A 14,313-nucleotide genomic window follows, 5' to 3' on the forward strand; every position below is an offset into this window, starting at 1 on the left:
CTTGGCACCTCATCAGATTTGATCAGAAAACATACGTAAGGGTCAGCAGACAGACCTGGGACTCTGTATTTTTTGGGGCTTTGGGGGGGGTGTGTTATTGTTTGTTTTGTTTGTTTTTGTTTTTTGTTTGCCCTGTGTCTATATATATAAGATTCTTAGGAGAACAATTCTTAGGAGAAAACGACAGAACTGGTGATTTCAGGGGGGACATGGGAGAGGAGGGGGTGGGAATGGGGAGCGGGGAGCCAACAAACTCAGGGATAAGGGAACAAGAAGAGATATAAAATTGATGGCGAAGAGGGTGATGATACTTGATGGGGTTTAATCGAGTGCAATGTATCTGAAAGAAATTATGGAGTGCTGAATGGAGGGTGAGCATGATAGTGGGACAGAAGGAAGGTGAGAGGAAATAGAGGGGAGAAATAGGAGGCAAAAGCTATTTATAGAAGGATAACTATAGGCATGTATATATGTGAATATATTCATTTATAATGAAAGGGATAGAGGCCAATGTATATATATTTATATGTTAAGTATTAAGCTAGCAGACAGACTTTGAGCCTCTACTCAAGGCCTCCCTAAACACAAGAGCTCTTTGTTCTAATAACCCGGCCCTCTTTGATACTCACCTTCCCAACATGATCACTGAAGACAAAATGGGTGCATAAGCAACGTGGTGAAGAGAGCAGGTGGTGCCCAGCTATCAAAAGATACAGCATCTGGGATCTTAAAAACTTGAAGTTAAACAAGCAGCCATCCAGCAGGGAAGCAAATAAACCCACATGAAAGAAGCACACCAGCCTGCGCAATCATGAAGTTTTGACAGGATCAGGTATCAGGTATCAAAAGATCCAAAACAAACAACTATATTGATGTGAGTGAGGGGGTTTGGAGTGGAGACCCAAAGCCCATCTGTAGACAATTGGATATGCCCACACAGAAGGGTTATAAGGAAGGGATAATTAAACCAGGGTGCAGTATAGCACCGACAAAATACACATTATTCCTCTAGTTCCTGAATGTTTCCTCCCCGCCACTACCATGACCCAGTTCTACCTTAAAAATCCGGCTAGACCAGATAACACACATTGGTTCAGATAAGAGTTCTCGACATGTGGAAGTCAGGACAGATAAACCCTTCAGGAACAGTAGTGGGAGTAGCAATATCATGAGGATAGGGGGATGGCCAGAGAAGGGGCAGGGGGAGAAAGGGGGAACCCATCAAAAGGTTGGATATATAGCCTCCACCCCAAAGGGGACAAATAACAGAAATGTGAGTGATTGATCAAGGGTTCATGAGGGGGGAGGGAGGGAAAAAAGGAGCTTATACCAAGGGCTCAAGTAGAAAATGTTTTGGTAATGATGATGGCAACATATGTACAAATAGGTTTAACACAATGGATGTACGGAATGTTATAAGAGCTGTAAGAGCCCCCAATAAAATGATTTTTAAAAAAGACTTGCACGGAATTCCAATCCCATGTCATTTTTTGAGTATTTCCCAAAAGTAACTCACTCTGCTGGGTCTTATGCTACATACAAAGGTGTGTTTGGTACGGTTCCTGCCTGCTCTTAAGGAATGTACACTATATCTGGAAAGAAGAAAAGAACATAACTAGCATTGACTAATCACCTACCGTGTGCTTTACACAATTGTGGCACATATCACTCTCAAGAACCTTGTGAGGTAGAGATTATAGTATTCACTTTACAGTTACCATTGTGACCCCAGCCCCAAATGTATGGCTGAGCCTTTAAGTCCCCACCTCCCAAGCAGTGAGCCTGGGGTTCAAACCCACCCCAGGCTTTCAGAATCCTGTGCTCTCTGCGCACGCACTGCTTGTTCTTCGTGGCGCAAATCAGAATGGGACCATCGGTGGGAAAGTTTCCAGGGAGATAGAAGAGGAAGAGAAGAAATCATCACCCTCCTGAGTAGAGAGACCTGTGGAAGAGACCCCTCTTGCAGTCAGTCAGGAAGGCATATGTGGGCAGAGATGAGGCAATATCAAGATCAGCATGAGCAAAGGGAAAAGGTGGGCAAGGGCAGTATGTGCTGAGGGAATCATGAAGCCGTGGGATATAAGGGTGGAACGTATACTGGGGCAAGACCGTAGTCATAACTGAATGCTAGCCCAAGGGTCTGGATTCTACCATGTAGGCAATGCTGAGCAGGCCTGATGGTACAGCAGTTAAAGCCCTCAGCTGCACCACCAGTGGTTTGAACCCAGCAGCCACTCCATGGGAGAAAGAGGTAGCCGTCAGTGTTTGTAACGATTTATAGAAACCTGCTGTGGCAGTTCCACTCGGTCCCGTGGGCCAGCGTGAGTTGGAATCCCCTCCACAGTAGTGAGTTGGTGGCTGAGGCAATGTGGAGCACTTGCAGGTGGTCTGAGATAAAGCATGGTTGTAGTTGGGCTTTGGAAAGGTCCCCATGGCAGTACTATGTAACGTGGGTGGCTAGGGCATGAGTAGTTTGAAGACAGGAAAGCCAGGCAGGAGGTCACCAGAAATAGTAAATGAGAGGTTAGTCAGATGCTGAAGGGGATGTGGAAATGAGAGAGATATGAGAGTTGGGGCTCAGTAGATTGGCACTATATCATACATGATGAATGCAGTGGCCATACAGCCTGGTTGACCTGAGACACCTCTTTTTCTGGTGTAATTACTAACATCATCATTTTACGTTCCAAAGGGTTCAAAGATTCAACTGTGATCACTCTAATTGTGAGCAATAAGAAAACAGAATCAAGGGTGACTCCAAGAATTTAAATCCAGATTAGCAAGGAAGGTGGTGGAACCTGTAGGAACTCGGGAAGGCAATCAAGTTTCTTGGAAAGGGGACAGGTTTGTCTGTGGACAAGCTGGATTTGCAGCTGACACAGGATTTACTTTAGGGAGATGAGCACCTTGCCGGTGGATCTGCGCTCTGTCACATGAAGGAAGGCATCATTGACCTAAAAACAAATGTAAAAACTGTGGTCACACTGTGTGTACACACACACATACACACACACCCACATTTCAACAAACATCTCTTCCTGCTTCAATGATTAAAATAACTAAGGTATCAAGATACGTTGCTAGTGAATTTTAAATAGCTAACTATGCAATTCTATGTGCTTCGTCACTACAAACTCAAAGGGAAACAATAATCATTAAGGACAACCTGGCCTTGGTGCCTTGGTTTTCTTTCTACCTATAACTTCCAATTTTGTCAGATAAATGCCAACAGACAGAGTTCTCCAGCCTTTCTATATCATCATTATCCAATGTTCTGCAGAGTTCAAAGGAATATCATTTCTGCCATGGAATCAATATTTGAATTGACAGTTTTAAAAACCTTTGTATTAAAAGTGTCCTGTTTCTTATGTAACTGGAATTGTAATCTATCTCAAATTCTCTTATAGAAGTATCAGGTTACCAAATGTAAATAGAAAGGCAAAGGAGAATGAAAGGAAAGAGACAAAATTACCATTATCTGTAGATAATATAATAATCTATACCCACACACAATAAACTAACCAAAGCAGCAGAAGAACAAATAAAATGGAAATAGAATATTGTAATCAGTTACAAAAATCACTGGTGTTTATCTACATCTAAAATAGTCAACTGGGAAATATAATATACATAAGATATTATTCAAAAAGGAAACAAGAATCATCAAGTACTTGCCTAACTAAGAATAATCCAGAAGACTTTATGGAGAAAAAAATTATTAAAACATATAAAAGAGCTGAATAAGTGGTAATACACCCCCTATCACAAACAACTTAAAACTGTAAAAAATATCAATTCTCCCTACAGATTAACCTGTAAGTTCAATGTAAATTCAGGTCAGTTTTTGAGAAATCAAACACGTTGATTTTAAATTCTATCTAAAAGACTAAGTCAAGTTTGAAAAAGCAGAGCAAAGGTGGAAAAGTAACCCTTCCAGATATGAAAGCACACTTCAAAGCTATACAGTTGAAAACAGATCTGCAAACCCATGAACTAGAACACAGAGCCCAGAGCAGACTCGTGTACATGCTGGAACTAGCAATGTGATGAAGGTGGCACCACAAATTCATAGAGAATCAATAGACTATTTTGCACTATGAAAACCATCTCACTGGAAAGAAAAAAAAAGTACAATTGGTTACCTGATGGACACCCAGTGCATATGAATGTTGGACACTGACGATGGAAGACAGAAGAAGGATCAATGAGTTTAAATTGTAGTGCTGGTGATGAATACTGACAGTACCATGACTGCTAAAATAACAAACCAATATGTCTGAGAAGTACAACCAGAATGATCCTTAGACTCTAGGATGGCAAGACTTCATCTCACAAACTTTGGACATGTGTGGTAGTTATATAATCGTTCGTCAATTTGAGAAGATTACGAATGAAAGGGTGGAGTCTAACCTGTCAATCAGGGGATAGTCAATGAGGCCTCTGTGTGGGCATAGCCTTCTCCTGAGGATTCTGGAAACTCCAGTATTCCTCCTTGGTGATGGGAGACACATGCTCTCTGTGCTCACTCCCTGTGAGACATTTCTGATGAGACGCCACATGAAACTACCCTGATGCAGCCAGAACCCTGGGAGCTAGAGGAACCACATGGAGACCCCTGCCAACGCTGAGATGCTTACAATGCCACTGGATCCACAAGACTTCCCACATTGTGATCTTCCTACAGTCAGCATCATTGCATGTGTTTCGTGAGTCTGAAGAGGACTTTACAGATTGGTATCAGATATATGGGCTAATATCAGACTTACAGACTTGATCTGGGCTGGGCTGGGTTGTTTTCTCAATATTCAACTGCTCTTGTATAAAAAGCTCTTTCTTATACACATGAGTGCCTATGGATTTGTTTCTCTAGTCTACGGAGACTAGCACAGACATGCTATCAGGAGAGTCCAGTCCCTGGAACAGGACATCATACTTGGTAAAGTAGAGGGGCATCGGAAGACCCTAAGCAGACAGATTGGCACAGTGGCTGCAACAATGGGCTGAAACATAGAACCATTGTGAAGGTGGCACAGGACAGGGCAGGGTTCTGTTGTGTTGTACATAGTACAACTATGAATCAGACTACTATGAATCAGAAGTGACTTAAAGGCCCCTAACAACAACAATGTACACCCAGCACCAAAGTGATTTCAAATAGAATCACCGGGTGTGAAATAAGACTTTAAAAGTAGTAAAGGGAAACCAAAATGATCATTGTGACCCAGAAAAGGAGAAGGGCTTCTTAAACAAGCTCCAAAGATAAACTATTGCTGTATTTGACGACATCAGATCTAGACGCATAATATGACAGACGCATCACAGACTCAGAGGGAAACTATTGCAAAATCTACAACTAGTATGTAGAAGTCAGCATCTATGGAAAGGGTAACTGACGACCACCAGTTTCTGCATCAGCTGGGAGCTTCTTACAAATGGAAGAACTCAAGCCCCCATTTTACCCCAAAGGATCAGAATCTATATTTTAGCCAGGTAATTTAGATGCAAATTAAACTTTGGAGGAGCACAGATTATACAAGGAATTCTTGAAAACTGATCATCAAAGTTACACCTTAGCTTTTAAAACTTGGAAGTTGTCTTTTGCCGCAACCTGCCCAAGGTAGTGGGGACAAAAACTGGTCCAATAATTCTGGAGAGCAAATGATCCTCACATTAATGTGCCTACATCATTTGACCATGTAATTCTACTCTTGATAAAAGTCCTTCAAATCCAAAATACAAGTCCCTGAAGTTACATGAGACTCAGTACAGTGTCATGGAATGTGCGGTAACCTCAGAGTTTATGGGCCAGGACTTGTGAGCGACTGTGGGTGCACATGAGGACAACACTGCAGCATGAGAAGCCACAAGCCAGATACCACCCAACGCAGCTGTACCCGTAAAAGACAGCACTGAGTGGAAAATAAAGACATATGACAGGTCTGTTGCACAATAGCCATTTATCAATTTTAAAATACATTGGTCTGGCTGCATGAACTGCACTGAGATCATCTTAAAACCTTCAACCAAAAGTATCGCCTGGAAAAAAAAAAAGTATCACCTGAAGTCTTCTTAAAAGTCAACCAAAATTGAGCTTCACTGTTGAAGAATGTCTGCCTTGAATCCTGCATTAAGAGCCGTTCAGAGGGGATCAGATTAATGAGTGCAATTTGCAAGAGTGGACAAGAAATTTAGGAAGCTGTGGGTTTATGGCAATGGGTAAGAAAAGGATGGTGAGATTGATTGCTGGCCTTGAAGCATATAATCAAGGTCACTGACTCATACATGTAGAAAATTTTGAATTAATGCATGTTATGCTGGATAAGCTCCCAATAACAACAAAAACAAGTCGAATAGATTGCAATCACAATAGGAGCCCTGGCGGTGCTGTCTGCTAAGCCTTGGATGGCTAACTTCAAGGTTGCCAGGTCAAACTCACCAGGGGCTCCCAGGAGAAAGACGAGACTGCCCATCCCTGTAAAGATCTGCAGTCTCGGGAATCCTACATGTGGCTGCTGGAGTTTGAATCAACTAGATAGCAGTGGGTTTATAATTATGTGTGTGTATCATATTTTATATATATACAAAAAATGATTCATTTCATAAGGAAATATAAACTCCAAGATATTACAGCCACATTACTATGACTGACTCTTCGAAGAAGAAAGGAGTGGTTGTGGAGGAGGGCAGGGAAAATCAGGACAAAAGGAATATGTGAATACAAACATCCAGACAGGCATTAAAGCTAAAGATGGGCCCGTGTGGTCCAAAAATGAAAACATGGTTTGAAATTAAGCAACCTTCTCCACTTGAGAGCCCCAAAGAAAGCATAAGAAAAATAAACCCAGAGAGGTATACGCTTGCAGAGAAACAAATCAAGCATGCCATCTCTCTGCAGTTAAGAAACGGCTGGTTTTGAAAACATCTGTCTTCCGGGATTTTGAGCCGTACAGAGACCGTCCGATCTCAGCAACCGTAGATTCACGCGGAAGAGGCAGAAGTTCAAGGGAGAGGTCTGAGGGAGGCACTCATCCCTGAGCTGCCCTTGCCCTCCAGGGGCCTCACAGCCACACTCCTCTCTCTGTCAGTTGGAAGTCACCGCTCAACAAGGAAGAAAACTACATTTTAAAAACTTGAGAAAATAAGTGTTTTTTCTCTTGGCACCTTTATCTCCTGCAAACCACTACTAATTTTAAAAAGAGAGACAAGCATGATCCCTCCAAGAACTACAGCTTATTTTGGATATATAAATTTTAGATACATAATTTTACCATAATGTATCCCCTATCTCCCTGGCTTCTTCAAAAGATACTACTGGGAGGAAAGCACAAACTTTTTGTTCCATGACCTGGGATTCTCATCAATTTACCCAGCCAGTACTTTCCCTCCTGTTTCTTCGGGGTTTTTACTTTTGTTCTGTTTTTTTAGATGCTCTGTCACTTCTCTCCATGATGAGTTGCCACTTCTAGGATCATTGTAACTGCTTCTAAAAATAACTCACTCTGCCCACTTCTACTGTGTGGTTTCTATCTGGGCCTGCAAACGAGACAGCCAATGAATGTTTAGGACGGTCACAAGGCTCTGAACAAGAAAGTAAGAGGAAAGGCGTCTGTCTTTAAACCAGGGTCCTTTTCTTTAAAGACCAAGGTCTTTTGATAGCTCAGTCTGGTATCCCCCTCCTTCTGTGTTTCAAGCCTGTGATACAGAGAGGGAGGCTGCTCAGTACAAACACCCACATAGCCATGCAGCTGTGTCCAGCACATTCTCTGCCTTGGGCTCTCGACTGGGACGAAGTCATAATGCAATTTGTCTCTGGAGATGTGCAACACAGAGTTTGGAGCAGAGTGAAAATATTGCTTTTGCTTTCTGATATAGAGCTTCTGCTGTTGAAATTCCTGCTCATCAAGCAGGAGTAATCAGTATAACGGATAGTTCCTCAATACGTCAAGCTGATTCATGCTTCCTATTAAAATTGTTCCCTCCCCCTATCATAGCACTACCCCAAGGCCAGCTTAACTAACAAGGGTCAGTGTTTACTTTTTCACTGATTGGCCTAAGAAGGTACTCACTGAATGTTTGGAATAAAATAATTTTATGAAGGAGTAAATAAATATATCAGAAATTGAATGGAATCATTTTTGGTTCTTTAAATAAAAACTTTTAGTTAGTGATAGACTTATATAACTGTAGTATGTTCATTGTATTATTGCTTTAAAAGTCAATTAATGCTGTAAAACCTAGGACTATAAAGATCATCAATGAAAATATAGGGACAAATTTAAGGGACCTGATACATGGCATAACACTTTAAAACATAATGAAAAACACAGAAAGCAGGTAATTAGTCACTTGTGTGCATCAAAAGATTCTACCAAGAGTAAAATTCCACCAAGAGTAAAAATAACATAAATCAGACAAGGGATTAATCTCTAAAACTTATAGAAAACTTCAATCCCTCAACAACAAACAGATAATCCAATTTAAAAATAGGCAGAGGGAACTAATAACAATGAGTACAAAAAAGAAGAAAATTTTCTAAAATTGACTGTGGTGACGATTGTACAACTGTTTTTAATACGATTAAGCTAATAAATTATATGATATGTGACATATGCCAACAAAACTGTTCTTTTTTTTTTTTTTAAAGGAAGAAAAAAACAGTCAGAGGACATGAGCAGACACTTCACTAAAGGAGAGATCAGGTGGCCAACAAGCATAGAAAGAAGTACTCTTGGGGAAAAAAAGAAAGAAATAAGTACTCTTGATCATTAGCCATTCAAGAGTTGCAAATCAAAACAACCCAGCATTAGCAGCAAACTTAAAAACAAACAAACAAACAGAAAACAGCAAATGCCAGTGAGAACACAGAGAGATTGGAGTTTTCATATACTATTAAGGGTGAAGGGAAGCCAGCCAGAGTATTTCACCAAGGAGGACATATGAGAGGACTTCAAGAAGTTTGTGGGAAAATTCTATTATTTTAAACTCCATTTTTTAGAAAAAAAATTTTGAAATACCCGCATACAGATGGCAATAGGCTCAAGATTAGTCCCTAAGAAATGCAAATTAAAACTACAATCAGTTACTAATGCACACCAATGAGAATGGCTAAAATTAAAGGAAATCATTGAAAAATACTAAGTGGTGGCAAATTGGAACCCTCATGTATTGTTGATTGAAATACAATGGTACAACCGATTTAGAAAATAGTTTGGCAGTTTCCTAAAAGTTAAACACATACTTAGTTGATATCCCAGAAATCTGAATCTTAGGATAAATAAAAACATAGATCAAATACACTTAATGGAGAAAATCTTTTCTCCTAGAAATTGTGAATGAGACAAGGGTGCCCGTTCTCACCACTTCTATTCCGTATTGTATTAGAAGGCCCAGCCAGAGCAATAAGATAAGAAAAAGAAAAGAAGATTTGCATATTGGGGCGGGGGTGGGGAGTAATCCTATATATAGAAAGTCCAAAGAGTCCATAAGAAAAGAACTAAAATGGCGAGAGAGAGAGAGAGAGAGAGAGAGAGAGAGAGAGAGAGAGACCTCACTGCTCTACAGTCTGTCCTGACTCATAGTGGCCCTACAGAGCCGGGTAGACCTGCCTCTATGGATTTCTGAGACTGTAATCCTGTAGGGAAGTAGAAAGCCGCATTTCTCTCCTATGGACAGCTGGTGATTTTGGACTGCACAACTTGTAGTTAGCAGCCCAAAGCATAACCACTATGCCATTAAGAGCTAATAGGGGACTTTAATAAAGGTGTATTAATAATATTAATAAAATCAACAAACAAAAATCAGCTGATGTTCTATACACCAGCAATGAGAAATCTGAACGTGAAATTAGGAACACAATTCCATTCACAGTGGGACCTACGAAAATAAAATACCTAGGAATAATCCTAACTGGGATGGGAAGGATTTCAACAGTGAAAATGATAAAACACTGCTGAAAGAGGATAAAGATGTAAGTAGATAGAAAGATGTTCCATGTGCATAGATAGAAGATTTACTATCATAGACTCAATGCAGTCCTGATAAAAATTCCAATAGCCTGATGGTGCCCCTATCAAAAGATATAGCGTCTGGGGTCTTAAAGGCTTGAAGATAAAGAAGCGGCCATCCAGCTCAGAAGCAACAAAGCCCACATGGAAGAAGCACACCAACCTGTGTGATCACGAGGTGCCGAAGGGATCAGGTATCAGGCATCAAAGAACAAAAAACCATATCATTGTAAATGAGGATGAGTGCTGAGTTGAGACCCAAAGCCCATCTGTAGGCAACTGGACACCCCCTTACAGAAGGCTTACGGGGAGGAGACAAGCCAGTCAGGTTGCAGGGTAGCAACAATGAAACATACAACTTTCCTCTACTTCTTAAATGCTTCCTCCCCCCACTATCATGATCCCAGTTATACCTTACAAATCTGGCTAGACCAGAGGATGTGCACTGGTACAGATAGGAACTGGAAACACAGGGAACCCATGACAGATGATCCCTTCAGGACCAGTGGTGAGAGTGGTGATGCCTGGAGGGTGGAGGGAAGGTGGGGTGGAAAGGGGGAAACGATTACAAGGGTCTACATATAACCTCCTCCCTGGGGTATGGACAACAGAAAAGTGGGTGAAGGGAGACGTGGAACAGTGTAAGATATGATGAAATAATAATAATTTATAAAGTACCAAGGGTTCATGAGGGAGTGGGGAGGGGGTTGGGAGGAAGGAAATGAGTTGATATTAAGGGCTCAAGCAGAAAGCAAATGTTTTAAGAATGATGATGCCAACAAATGTATTGTGCTTGACACAATGGATGGATGTATGGATTGTAATAAGAATTGTACCAGCCCCCAATAAAATGATTTTTAAAATTCCAATAGCCTTTTTACAAAAAAAATTTAACTAACCAATACTCAATTTTCTATGAAAAGGCAAGTGGTTTTGAGCAGCGAAAAACCATGCTGAGAGAGAAGAGCCAAGTAGAACTGGTAGTCCCTCATTTTACAACGTACTGAGCAGGAAGCACGCCCGGTGCTCCTGTCCACTGAGTATCGGCGCTAGCTGCCAAGTCCGTTTCTGTGGGAGAGAGATGAACTGTCAGCCTCCGGAGGCACATCCAGCCTCAGAAACCCTGCAAGTCAGCCCGGACTACCCGGCAGTAGTGTGGTTTTGAAAGGTAGCTAGATTAGGGATAAAGGGGGGTTGTCTCCCCAAAAGGCCTGCGCTAGCGTCCATCAGCTGGCAGGGCCTTTTCTCTCCAGGTGTGCTCTGCAAGAGAGGCGTGGGAATCTCTCCCACGTGTGTGGCATGTGATGCTTAAGCGTCTGCGTGCCCTCTTGGGCCGCCTTCTCTTGGCTCTCTTGGCATTTCCTGTTCTGGGTTCCGCAAGCGTGGCTTTGCTCTCCTGGTCCCGTATTCCTTCCACGCGTGTTTTCGCGCTCCCCTAAGGTGGCCAGCTTCAGACGGGAACGCTTGTGCGGTCCCCACGCGGCCGCAAGCTTTCCAGGGACAGCGTGTACTTTCTGAGACTGTGATACCTGAAACTTCCCTCTCCCTCATAAACGTGACTTGGATCACAAAAGTGCTTCTGCCACATGAATTCTTTCAGCGTTGGGAAGCAACAACCGAGGTACACCTCCCCAGAAACCTAACAGCTTGGGTGTTAATCAAAATAGCCTGGCCCTGGCATAACAATGGGCACTTAAACCAATGGACTTGGATTGAGAGTCTAGCTATAAACCTGCCCATCTGTGGTCAATTCATTTTGCCAAGAAGGCTAAAACCATTTGATGGTAAGGACAGTGTCTCCTCAGTAAGTGAAACAGGGTCCTTGACTCACATCATTCACAAGAACAAGCTCCAGGTGACTGAAGGCTATAAATGTGTGAGTGAAAACCATGAGGGGACTCACACAAGCAAGGACAACACTGTCAGGCCTCACGTTCAACGAGGGATGATCTAATACCATAACAGAATCACAAGCGGCAAAATGCCAAATAAATAAATGAGACATCATAAAAGTGTTTAATTTCTATTGTTTATCATAATAACTTCAGCCACACAAAAAAAGTCAAAAAGACAAGCTACTGACCGATAGACTATCATTGGAAAGCCATATATCAGACAAGAATCTAATAACCACATACATTAAAAATTTCAAAACTTAATAGCAAAAAGAGAAATAACCCTCGCATAAATAGGCAAAGGAGAGGACATTCAAATGCCAACCAAACACGGGAAAAGATAGGCAGTATCACTAGGCTCCAAGAGAAGCTAGTGAAAACCATGGTGAGATGCTATTCCTCTCCCCCTCGGCTGGCTAACATCAAAAATAAATAAATAAAAGAGAACATTATAAACACAGCTCAGGATTTATGGAACTTGGAACCATTACCCACGTATGGGAGGGCTGCAAATGGTACAGCCAATGCAAGAAACAGTGTTGTGGTTCCTAAAAACTATCAACGGACTACAATAAAAATCTGCAAGTGCACTGCCATCGAGTCAATTCCAACTCAGAGTGGCCCTATAGGACAGGGTAGAACTGCCCCTGGGGGTTTCCAGAACCGTACTTCGTTACAGGAGTAGAGAGCCTCCTCTTTCTCCCACAGAAAAGCTAGTGGTTTTGAACTGCTGGTCTGGCAGTTAGCAGCGCAACACACAGTCCACTACATGGCCTAGCCAGTCCCCTCCTATGAACACACCCAAAAGACTTGAAAGCAGAGACTCAAAAAGAGAATTGCACACCAAAGTTCTTTGCAGCACTATTCACAAGAGCAAACGATGGAAAGGTCATAGATGCCCATCCACTGATGAATGAAAAAGTAAAAGGTAGTACATACAAACAATCAGCTCCTACTCAGCCCAGAGGAGAAATGAAAACTTGATAAATGCCACAGTGTGGGTGGAATTTAAAGATATCATATTGTGCATGGATTGTGATAAGAACTGTAAGATCTCCGAATAAAGTGATTTTTTTAAAAGATATCATACTGAGCTCAATTTGCAAATGTTGTATGACCTCATACAAAAAAGAAAAGGCAAATGTATGAAGTGCAAAGCTTATTGTGATTAGCAGGGGTGTGGGAGAGAAGAAAAAGAGGGGTAAGCAGTGTGGGAAAATCACATTGATTAAGGAGGGAGCTGCACAGCCAATTACTGTACTTGCTGTCAATATGCTGCACACCTATAAAAAGTTGAAGTGGCAAACAGACCTTCAAAAGAGAGAGAGTAGTTGCTAAGATTGCTTATGTACACCAAACACCTCATGGGACTTGGTTCTGTTCTACCTCCTAGTTGGTTACCTAGTGCCTGGGGTCTTAAAAGCTTACACACACAAAAAAAGAGAAAGACAAATAAATAACTGAAAAATAAAGCTTGCAAATTCAAGGCACAACAACCGGTTTCTATTCGTCTGAAGCAAGGGTAAGAAAAAGGAACCCCGTGGGAGTGTGTGGCTAACGGCCTCCGTGAACAAGTGCCTCCTTTGCCTTGAGAGCAGAATCGGGTGTGTTCGACTTCCGCTCCTGAAGATCCTCACCAAAAATGCCATAGAAGACTCCTGACCTCGAGGGGAAAGTGCTGAATAGAATTTTAAATTGTCGTGAACACTAGACTTTCCGGAACCTTGGAAAGGAATGAATCCCCTGAAACTGCTGTCCTGAGATCTTCTTTCTGCCCAAAATAACCGCTGACGTTCTTAAGCAAAATAGGAGTTTGTCTTGACTAATAAAAGAGGTCTGCCTGGAGCAGTGTTCTTTCAAGAACCAGCTCCATGGGCTCAAAGGGACAACAGCACCTTGAAAGACCAGACAGGAACTTCTGGCAGCAGTGAGCTGATGGTAATGGCGGAGGAGGCTGGAACCATGTGACCGATCGGTGCCTGGAAAGACGGTGGAGTTACGGTGGTGTTGCTGTGTCCATTCTCAGCAATGCCAACAAAATCAATCAAACTGTAAAGAGCAAACCCCCAATTGTGACATCTCTGCTACAGCAGCACCAGCTAACCAGGCCACCCGGATACTTCCTCCTTTGCTGACATAGTAAAGATATGAGAAAATGAACTATGCTTGAAAAGAATCTGCCTCGTGACAGGAAAACCACAGGCTGAAAATGCAAAGCTGCAAGCAGTGAACTCTGGCACGAAGAGCCCGGAGACCCTAACCTGCACGTGGACAAAGCAGCTCTTCCTTCTACGGCTGACTTGAGTTTCTCAACTCTCCATTGCCATCGGGCCGATTCCAACTCCCAGCCCCCCGCGGGGCGGGGGAGAACAGTCCCTGTGGATTTCTAAAACTGTAATTCTTTATGGAAGTAG

Source organism: Echinops telfairi, unplaced genomic scaffold (assembly GCF_000313985.2).
Source record: "Echinops telfairi isolate 266 unplaced genomic scaffold, ASM31398v2 ScPeMD7_7424;HRSCAF=8462, whole genome shotgun sequence".
Lineage (NCBI taxonomy): Eukaryota > Metazoa > Chordata > Mammalia > Afrosoricida > Tenrecidae > Echinops > Echinops telfairi.